At 40.1% G+C, this 7528-nt stretch overlaps 1 pseudogene; it reads left to right on the forward strand.

Annotated features, from left to right (window-relative positions):
* Positions 1-1222: 1222 nt before the first annotated feature.
* Positions 1223-2643, forward strand: LOC140455569 (muscarinic acetylcholine receptor M2-like; annotated as a pseudogene).
* The last annotated feature ends 4885 nt before the right edge of the window (positions 2644-7528 follow it).

Consider the following 7528-nt stretch of genomic DNA (forward strand, 5'->3'; position numbering starts at 1 on the left):
ATGCCCATTTTTTGAATTATATACATACCTTTTGTCACTATCGTCCTCTTCAAAGCATGGTTTCAGAGACGATCTGTTGAATACTCCTTTGTGTTCAAGCCAACATACCTCTCCCTCTCTCTCTAAGCATCTTAAAGAGAGCCAACTACATTGATTTTGTTTGGCGCTTTGTCTGTCGACACATTGGATGACTTTTTAAATCACTGAAGTAAGGAAACTGATCAAATTTCAGCACAGTTGTTCCTCCATGTCTTTAAATATTGTAGCGTAAACCATTCTGTTCGCTTCTAAATGTGGAGTAACAAAAGGAATGCGTTTTTTTGCAGCAATAGCTTCAATGGAGATTATTCTCATTCTAAAGCTTGAAATGCAACACTTCTTTTCTTTTGAGACACCAACATCAGCCACGTTATTATTGTGTTTATATTTAGTGAAATTTTCATAAAATATTCTTGTTATAAATTAACGTCAAAGTAGTGCTGATGCTGGAAATCTGAAACAAGAACAGAAAAAAGCTGGAAAAACTAAATAGGTCTGTCAGCATTTATGGAGAGAAAGCAGAGCCAATGTTTCGAGTCCAGTGCTGTATTTTGCTATGAAGTTGAATTTTTGTGGTATTACCTTTAACATACCATGTTAGTCATCGCTTGTGAACTGTATGTTTTCCACAGACAGTTACAGAGTATTTCCTTACAGTCTCAAAGGTGAAACTAACAACTTCATTGGTGATTAGTGGGTTCGAGCTTTGTGAGATCTTTTTTTTCTTAAACGTTGCATCTACTCTTCTTGTAGCGTCGCCATCAATGAATCAGTCTTTGTGTGTTGATCTGAACATTTGCTGGATGGTATCAAAGTGAAAGTACTCTACCATTACCGCTTATATATTCACACAGTATAGCGTTGACTCTGATAGACATAAAACAAAAACAATGAAACATATTTTTTACAATGTCACTCATCTAAATTACTTTTTAAATTCAGAAGGTATTATTTCCGTACACGTTTCTAGTACTCTGATAAGTGACCAATGGCATGATTGCACATTAACACAAAGCCAATTCGAGATCAAAGTTTTTAAGAGCAGATGCATTATTTATATGGTCTTCTGGACAAAACTACAGATAGAATTTCAGTTTTGTTACAATATCTTCGTTATAATTATTTTCTTCTCTCAATTAAAAAAAAAACAGCATGTGCAAACTCTGCGAATTCAGATGTCAGAATGTGGAAATCATTCGAGATAAATGTGCCTCTTCATGACCTATCCAGACTTTTTGATATTGAAGTTGGGGTTTCTTCTAATACGATCAAAGTCGCCTTCGTCGTGATTAGAACAGGATCTGTAAGTCTAGTGACCATGGTTGGAAATATTCTGGTCATTGTTTCTACTAAAATTAACAGATAGTTACAAACTATTAACAATTACTTTATTTTGAGTTTAGCATGTGCTGATTTGTTTATTGCTGTATTCTCCATTAACCTATACACTATTTACACAGTGATTGGCTATTGGCCTTTGGGTCCAGTGCTATGTGATTTATGGCTCGCTCTAGACTATGTTGCCATTAATGCCTCTGGCATGACTCTCCTTGTGATTAGCTTTGACTGATACTTCTGTGTGACAAAGCCTCTCAGTTATCCATTGAAAAGAACGACCACAATGGCAAGGATGATGAACACAGCTGCTTGACTGCTCTAATTTTTCTTGTAGGCTCCTGCCATTTTCTTTTGGCAGTTTGTCGTAAGGGAACGGACAGTCCAAAAGGGTGAATGTTATGTGCAGTTATTCTCTATTCCAGCTGTTACCTTTTACACTTCTGTCATCGCTTTCTATCTTCCTGTTACTATAATGTTAATTTTATGTGTGAAAATATCTCGTACCAGTAACAGTCTAATCACGAAAAATAAAGTAGAATCTGGACAGATGAAAGACAGTGTTTACGATGGAATATCCCAATTAGTACAGGATAAAATAATAAAGTTGAATGATTACCCTAGCGCAAAAGCTAAGTGTCACTTTCCACATATCAAAAGACAAGATGATGCAATTAATGTAAACATAACAAGTGACAATTATACACAAGAGGGGAGGGGCACCAGAATGAGTCAGTTTGCCTTGGGGTTCTTTCATTGAACAAGAAAAGAAAAAGGGGGGTAAGAAATGATTATTCTACGCAAAATGGTTTCACAACTAACAACTCAAAACACACTTTCATAAATATACTTGGAAAATTTATAAAGAGAAATATTGGTAACAGTAGGGCCAAAATGGCGCCACGAGTTTTTGTAAAGAAAATGAATGAAACACCGATAAAAGACTCGTATAGGACCGTGAAAATTTCCAAGACGTAAGTTAAGAAGCCAAATACAGTTGCAATGCAAGGGGAGAAGGTGACAAGAACAGTCTCGGCTATCCTTTTGGTATTTATCATCTCGTGGAGCCCATACTTTGTTAACGTGCTCATTAGCACGTTCTGTTCCATCTGCATTCCCAACGCACTGTGGACTGTTGGATACTGGCTTGCTTACATCAACAGTACTATCAATCCAGCTTGTTACGCACTTTGTAACGCGACTTTCAAGGAAACCTTCAAGTATCTTCTGCTGTGTCAGTACAAAAAGAGCATTTGTACCACAAGATAAGAAAAAGCTCTAACAGCACGTTTATATGAACATGTTGATAATGGTTTGATTCACCAGATAATTTAAAAATAAAATGATACATGTACATTAAATAAAGTAGTCGTTCACCTTCAGTATATCACAACCACGCCTGAATTACCTACAATGGATGCATAATGCCTGATCTAAATGAGTGAAAGTTGTATCGCAATGATTGTATGCATCAGTGAACAGGAAGATCAATTTGCATAAAATGTAGCATAAAATATGATAGTATTGAATGTTCACTTCTACAAAATTCCTGTTTATGGAACGGAATAATTTGTGCACTCAGCATAAAGTAACAGTGCAGCAAATTATATGATGAAGATCTTAGTTCTTGTGAAAGCACCTTCTGGAATCATGCTTAGACTTCTGAATGTATTTTGTTGTTGCGGGCATGTCAATAAAAAACAAAGAAAATAAATATGTAGATGAAAAATAACACTCACTTTCACCGTAGATTTGTTTTTTTTTATTTATGGCATTGCAAAGGACCATTTAATTGCAATGAAGGTCCTCCAAAATGTTTCTCATATTTATCAGCACTGAAATTCGCTGTCAATTGTTTCGGCGGGAATAACAGCCTTAATTTATGAGTTTAATGAAAAAAAAGACCTCAATGCCTTGATGCAAATTGTACCTAATGAGAATTCATCGTTACTTTGTAAACCTCTGTTGCTAACACATACCCCAATGTACTGAAAAATCTGTAGTTGCCTCAGCTCTGTCAATGTTTTCTAAATCCATGTTTCTGATGTGTTGTGATCTCTTCCCATCTATGAGGCTTGTTCGTTGTCTTGTTTAGTTGACCAAGTCAGCGCAGAACAGCGACCAGTATCGCTTCATTTTAGAATTACTGTGTGATCATAGAAAAGGAAAAGTGCGTGCTATAAAGATAGTTTAACTTCACAAACCATTTCTATGTAAGAATAGAAGCGCACGAAAAAAAGGGAGAAGAATAGACGTTCTAAACATTCAGAGAACGACTTATTGGAATTAATTCAAAAGAAAGACTTTTTTTAAAATCAGAGCTGATGTTCTATTTGTTCAATATTTTCATATTTTTGTCGGAGGTTTTTGAATTAATTTCTGCACCATCTGACGAGCCTGTAGTAAATCACGACTTGAAATTGAGATCCCTTTGCATGTTAGAATTACATACAAACAGAACATTGATTGGTACAGAAAAGGACAGGGCCCTTTGGCCCACAATGTTGTGCCAAATGACGCCAAATGAAACTAATAATTTCTGCCTGCCCTTGGTCAAAAGTGCTCCACCCTTGCATATTCATATTTTTGCCTTAATTGCTCTTATCAGATCAGCCCCCACCATCATTCCTCGCAGTTATTTCCAGGCTTTCAGCGTTTTCTATGTAAATGAAATGCTCCTCATGTCTCATTTGAAGTTTACCCCTTTCACCTTAAATACATGCCCCTGGTATTAGATATTTCAACTCTGTGGTTAAAAAAAAGAAAAAAGACATTTTGATAGTCAACCCTATTTATGCATTTCATAACTTCAGAGACTTCATAGTTATAGAACATAGAACATAGAACAATACAGCACAGAACAGGCCATTCGGCCCACGATGTTGTGCCGAACTTCTATCCTAGATTAAGCACCCATCCATGTACCTATCCAAATGCCGCTTAAAGGTCGCCAATGAATCTGACTCTACCACTCCCACGGGCAGCGCATTCCATGCCCCCACCACTCTCTGGGTGAAGAACCCACCCCTGACATCTCCCCTATACCTTCCACCGTTCACCTTAAATTTATGTCCCCTTGTAACACTCTGTTGTACCCGGGGAAAAAGTTTCTGACTGTCTACTCTATCTATTCCTCTGATCATCTTATAAACCTCTATCAAGTCACCCCTCATCCTTCGCCGTTCCAACGAGAAAAGGCCGAGAACTCTCAACCTATCCTCGTACGACCTACTCTCCATTCCAGGCAACATCCTGGTAAATCTTCTCTGCACCCTCTCCAAAGCTTCCACATCTTTCCTAAAGTGAGGCGACCAGAACTGCACACAGTACTCCAAATGTGGCCTAACCAAAGTCCTGTACAGCTGCAACATCACCTCACGACTCTTGAATTCAATCCCTCTGCTAATGAACGATAATACTCCATAGGCCTTCTTACAAACTCTATCCACCTGAGTGGCAACCTTCAAAGATCTATGTACATAGACCCCAAGATCCCTCTGTTCCTCCACCTGACCAAGAACCCTACCATTAACCCTGTATTCCGCATTCTTATTTGTTCTTCCAAAATGGACAACTTCACACTTGGCAGGGTTGAACTCCATCTGCCACTCCTCAGCCCAGCTCTGCATCATATCTAAGTCCCTCTGCAGCCGACAACAGCCCTCCTCACTGTCCACAACTCCACCTATCTTTGTATCATCTGCAAATTTACTGACCCACCCTTCGACTCCCTCATCTAAGTCATTAATAAAAATTACAAACAGCAGAGGACCCAGAACTGATCCCTGCGGAACTCCACTTGTAACTGGACTCCATGCTGAATATTTACCATCTACTACCACTCTCTGACTTCGACCGGTTAGCCAGTTGTCTATCCAATTGGCCAAATTTCCCTCTATCCCATGCCTCCTGACTTTCCGCATAAGCCTACCATGGGGAACCTTATCAAATGCCTTACTAAAATCCATGTACACTACATCCACTGCTCTACCCTCATCCACATGCTTGGTCACCTCCTCGAAGAATTCAATAAGACTTGTAAGGCAAGACCTACCCTTCACAAATCCGTGCTGGCTGTCCCTAATCAAGCAGTGCCGTTCCAGATACTCGTAAATCCTATCCCTCAGTACCCTTTCCATTACTTTGCCTACCACAGAAGTAAGACTAACTGGCCTGTAATTCCCGGGGTTATCCCTATTCCCTTTTTTGAACAGGGGCACAACATTCGCTACTCTCCAGTCCCCTGGTACCACCCCCGTTGCCAGTGAAGACGAGAAGATCATTGCCAACGGTACTGCAATTTCCTCTCTTGCTTCCCACATAATCCTAGGATATATCCCGTCAGGCCCGGGGGACTTGTCTATCCTCAAGTTGTTCAAAATGTCCAACACATCTTCCTTCCTAACAGATATCTCTTCTAGCTTATCAGTCCGTTTCACACTCTCCTCTTCAACAATACAGTCCCTCTCGTTCGTAAATACTGAAGAGAAGTACTTGTTCAAGACCTCTCCTATCTCTTCCGACTCAATACACAGTCTCCCACCACTGTCCTTGATCGGACCTACCCTCGTTCTCGTCATTCTCAGGTTTCTCACATACGCATAGAATGCCTTGGGGTTATCCTTGATCCTATCCGCCAAGGATTTTTCATGCCCTCTCTTAGCTCTCCTAATCCCTTTCTTCAGGTCCCTTCTGGCTATCCTGTATCCCTCCACTGCTCTGTCTGAACCTTGTTTCCTCAACCTTATGTAAGCCTCCTTCTTCCTCTTTACTTGACATTCAACCTCCCTCGTCAACCAAGGCTCCCTCACACGACCATTTCTTTCCTGCCTGATCGGTACATACATATCAAGGACACGTCGTATCTGCTCCTTGTAAAAGTCCCACATTTCCACCACATCCTTCCCTGACAGCCTATGCTCCCAACGTATGCTCCTCAAATCCTGTCTTACAGCATCGTAATTTCCCTTCCCCCAATTGTAGAAACTTCCTTGTTGTGCGCACCTATCTCTCTCCATAACCAAGGTGAAAGTCACAGAATTGTGGTCGCCATCACCAAAATGTTCACCCACTAACAAGCCCACCACTTGTCCCGGTTCGGTACCGAGTACCAAATCCAATATGGCCTCCCCTCTGGTTGGACAATCTACATACTGCGTTAGAAAAGCTTCCTGGACACACTGCACAAACACCGCCCCATCCAATCTACTTGATCTAAAGAGCTTCCAATCAATCTATCAAGTCTCCCCTTCGCCTCTGCTGCTTCAAAGAAACCAACCAAAGATTTTCTAAATTCTCTTTATTGCTTGTAACCTCTAATCTCAGAATCATTCTGGTAAACCTCTACTGCAAGCTTCCCATAACCTCCATATACATCTTGCAATGTGGCGACCAGAACTGAATCAAATATTAGAAGTGTGGCTTCGCCAAAGTCTTATAAAGATGCAGCATGGCTTCCTCACTCTTGTTTTCAATTTTCTTACCAATGAAGACAAATCTGCTTAACTATTGTATATACTTGTGTGGCCACTTTCAGGGAGATGTGGACTTGAACCGCTAGGTTCTTCTGAACATCAGTGCTGTGCAGAGTGCTAATTTTCCGCAACATTTCATCTCCCAAAGTGCAGCAATATACACTGACCCAGACTAAACTCTATCTGCTATTTCTCCACCTGTATCTGCAACGGATCTATCTCCTGTTGTATCATTTGAAAACATTCTATAGAATCCACAACACCACTGCTCTTGCATCTTCTGCAAACTAGCTAAGCTACCTTTCTAACATTTTCATATAAGGCATTTATATGTATTACAAACAGCAGATGTCATAGCAGGGATCCCTGAAGAACAGAAGACGACTCGCAGTCATCCAGCCTGAAAAACATCATTCCATCAGTACACTCTGTCTTCCATGGACAAGCCAATTCTGAATAGAAGCGGCAAAATCAGCTTGAATCCCTGCGTAATAATGTTCTGGATATGCCCACCATGAAGAACCTTGCCGAAAGCCTTACTAAAATCTATGAAAAAAGCATGCCCAGTTTTACCAACATCGATTATCTTAGTCACCTCCTCGAAAAATTAAATGAAGTTAATTGGACATGACGTACTCTGCACAAAGTCATGATGACTCTCCCTAATTGGGCCATGCTTT

Source organism: Chiloscyllium punctatum, chromosome 30 (assembly GCF_047496795.1).
Source record: "Chiloscyllium punctatum isolate Juve2018m chromosome 30, sChiPun1.3, whole genome shotgun sequence".
Taxonomy (NCBI): domain Eukaryota; kingdom Metazoa; phylum Chordata; class Chondrichthyes; order Orectolobiformes; family Hemiscylliidae; genus Chiloscyllium; species Chiloscyllium punctatum.